The 3657-nt window shown below is 40.2% G+C and overlaps 1 protein-coding gene across 1 annotated transcript in view; it reads right to left on the reverse strand.

Moving 5' to 3' along the window:
* The window catches only part of DRAM1 (DNA damage regulated autophagy modulator 1), a 22505-nt gene that overhangs the window by 10790 nt on the left and 8058 nt on the right, over positions 1 to 3657 (reverse strand). The window lies entirely within an intron of this gene.

The raw sequence follows: 3657 nt of genomic DNA on the forward strand, positions 1-3657 counted from the left end.
TCCAGTGTCACTAAAGCAGGAGGAGAAAGAAATTAACAGTTAATTGAAATCTGTGAAACATAAATGAGATGTACATGTGAAATCCCAAGAACAATATAATTTGTGTGAAGTGCTGCTATGGGAGTAGGGCATTTAAACATATCTTCTGCTGCACACGTAGCCTCCATTTGTAGTAGTGAATCTTTTTTTTTTTTTTTCCCAAAAAGAAAGTGTATTTTGAGAGCATACTATTTGAACTGTATTTCTTCCTTTTTTGTATCCAATACGCAGAGATGTGACAGAGCAATACTTTGCTCACGAATGATGTGATTACAGAAATGAAATTTTAGAAACTGCATTTCTTTTATCCACTGAATTAACACTGTGATAGAGTAAAACGTATCTAATGGCATTGCACCTCTTAAGATATAAGAGAATTTTGCTTAATTTCCTGATTTTCTTAAAAGGATCTTACCCCATGAGAGTAATGCCCAGGAATGTTCCTAGGAACACTTTAATTTACTAATGTAGATACAGCTTAAGAGTAGTCTACACCCAAGGTGTTTTAAGTCTCTTCTGCTGAAGTAATTCACCCTTATAGGGTATAATTAGAAATTCACTGGGACAGAAAGAGGGAGCATGAGTGTGAGAATATCTACAGAATTTATAAACCTATCTACATGCATAGATATTTATATGAAAACCATCACACATACAAAATATTTGTAGTGTAGAAAACCTTGATCACAGAATCCTTTTCTCTCTTTTCTGTATGTATGTGCAAAAACCCACCCCAAAGAATGCCCTTTCTTCACAGGATGAATATATGCCTGGGAGTACGTGGGCTCAAGCTCCCTCAAGCAGGACTCTTCTATAGGTGAGCGCTCTGCTGAAGGAACAGTACTGTGATGCCGTCACCTCTTTACACTATTTTTCTTGTCTAATGTGTATTTTTTCTCGTCTTACATAGAGTTGATACATATAGTTGATATCTATTTGATCAGGCTCTGCTGGCCAAGCCAATGGAAAGCAACTAGTTCTTAAATCTTTACATAATTTGGGTATGAGCTGAGTTTTCAGTTACTGGGCAGTACCAGGAGGCACAATTTTGTGTGTAAACAGAGGCACCCAACAAACTTTACTGTCAGAAATGTAAACATGTAAGGGATTCAGCTAATGACAACGTTCATTGGAAACTGAGCAAAGATTCTGAGAATTAACTGTTCTCTGAGGGTGGAGAGGCAGGAAGGCTCTGCAGGAGGACCTGGACAGGCTGGACTGATAGGCCAAGGCCAATTGTGTGAGGTTCAACAAGACCAAGTGCCAGGTCCTGCACTTTGGCCACAACAACCCCATGCAGAGCTACAGGCCAGGGGAAGAGTGGCTGGAAAATTGCTCGGCAGGAAAGGATCTGGGGGTGCTGGTGAACAGCAGCTGAAGATGACCCAGCAGTGTGCACACGTACACACATTTCAGAAATATCTCTATTTCTGACACAGGCTAGCAGGACTGCAGGGGTTTGAAGTTGTTAACTTTCTTGCCTATCATTGGTTCCTGTGTTGCCGTAGTTATTATACTGTCTCCCTGCATTGGCTATCCAAATGGCCAATCCCCTCTTTTCCCCACCAGCCCTTATAAGCTGGGGGGAGATTTGAATAAACTCTCTTCGCTGCTGGACTTCCTGGGTGCTGCGTGGTCTCTGTCTCCTGGCATAGGTGCCTCCGCTGCCTGTCCCTGCCACGAGGGATGGGCAGCAGGGCAGGGGGGTGATTTCAGCCCTGGAACCTTCACAGAGTGGCCGTGAGCCACTTAAGAACTCACCCAAACTGCAACACAGGACCAGGGAAAGTGATTCTCACCCGGTACTCAGCACTGGTGAGGCCACACCTGGAGTGCTGTGTCCAGTTCTGGGCCCTTCACTGCAAGAAGGACATTGAACTGCTGGAGCGTCTCCAGAGAAGGGCAGCAAAGTGAGTGATTTGGAGCACAAGCACTGTGAGGAGCAGATGAGGGAGTAGGTGTTGTTTAACCTAGAGAAAAGGAGACTCAGGAGGGAACTTCTCTCTACAACGACCTGAAAGGAGGTTGTAGCCTCAGACTCTTCTCCCAGACAACCAGCAACAGGACAATAAGATACAGTCTTAAGCTGCACCAGGGGAAGTTTAGGTTGCACATTAGGAGGAATTTCTTCACATAAAAACTGATTAGACACTGCAATGGACTGCCCAGGGAGGTGGTGGAGTCCCATCATCCGGGGAGGTGTTTAAGGAAAGCCTGGGTGTGGCACTTCATGTCGTTGTCTAATTGATACGGTGGTGTTTGGTCCTAGGTTGGACTCGATGATCTCAGAGGTCTTTTCCAACCTAACTGATACTGTGATTCTGTGTATGATGGGACAAGTAGGTACTAGCTATATGTGGGGCTTTTATGTGATTCAAGAAGATGAATATTCTTCATTCCAATTGTGAGGCTGGATTAGGTTTCAGTGCTAAGCTTCTGAACCTACTGCTGAGTGCAGCCAAAATGACAGCTGCTCAGCATGAATTCTTGTGCTCTCAACACCCAAAAGAGAAAGCAATCTCTACTTAAGCAATTAAAGATTTAAAAAAACTTAAAGATTCTGACAATTTTGTTAAGTTCAAGACAGAAGAGTATGGCTATCTCAAAAGACTTGATTTTCTTTAGAAATTAATATTTGCTCTCAAAACCTTCTATGTACAGAAGGATTTGTGTAACCAGTTGCTAAGATGATTTACCAACAATAGGAGGAAGTTTAGGATAAAGGAAGGATCCTTTTCTATGAAAAGCTGATGCAAAAAAAAACAGAGAAAATGAATTCTTTTATTTTTACTAGATTGGTTCTTGTTGTAATGCTTTCTGAAAACTTGTTTCAGCTTGTACTCTGTATTAGTCTTGTTCCTCTCTGATAGTGGAATTGATGAAAACAGTAAACTAACTTTTTCGTTTGTTTGTTTGACACATCTGAAAATCATTTTAATCCTTGTTTCATTTAGCCCATTTTTTAACCTTCAACTTCACATCTTTTCCTCGTGTTTCTGGAGTGTTTTCATTAATATGACAAAGGACTCCATTTAAAAAGTCAGCCACTTGTGACAATCTTCAAGGACTTTTTCAAATTAGAAACTGCTCTGTGGTAAGTACAGGACTGTAATCACTTCAAAGCTTTTGAAGGGCTTTAGGTGAGAAGAGAATGGAATTGGCACATGCATAGAAAGCCATTTCAAGTTCTTGGAACACATCATAAGAGCAATTCAAATAACCTAAAATTTCACTGGACTCCATTTTTTAATTAAAGCTTTTTTCAAGCCAAAGCTTTACAGGTGAATTTTGCTACTGTTGATTTTTAAACTCAATAGATGTATGCTTTAAAGAAATTTCATACCAAGAATACTATATTGCATCTACAGTCTATTTACAAAGTACTGCACTAGACTTTTAAGGACACAATCTTTTTAATGTCTTATTTTTCACTGAAAAATCCCTGAAGCTAAATGAAGACTTAGGTTCATTTTCATTTTACTTCTGGTCTGCTGCTATGGCAAAAAAAGATCAGGAAAAAAAAAAGTATTGGTGACAATCCCTTTTTTATTATGAAAAAGAAAAAAAGAAAATGGCAAATTTGAAACAAAAATGTGCTCACTTATTTTGGGTGGGGCA

This window comes from Empidonax traillii, unplaced genomic scaffold (assembly GCF_003031625.1).
Source record: "Empidonax traillii isolate 1590-97213 ecotype Southwest subspecies unplaced genomic scaffold, ASM303162v1 scaffold84:size2688230, whole genome shotgun sequence".
NCBI classification, from domain to species: domain Eukaryota; kingdom Metazoa; phylum Chordata; class Aves; order Passeriformes; family Tyrannidae; genus Empidonax; species Empidonax traillii.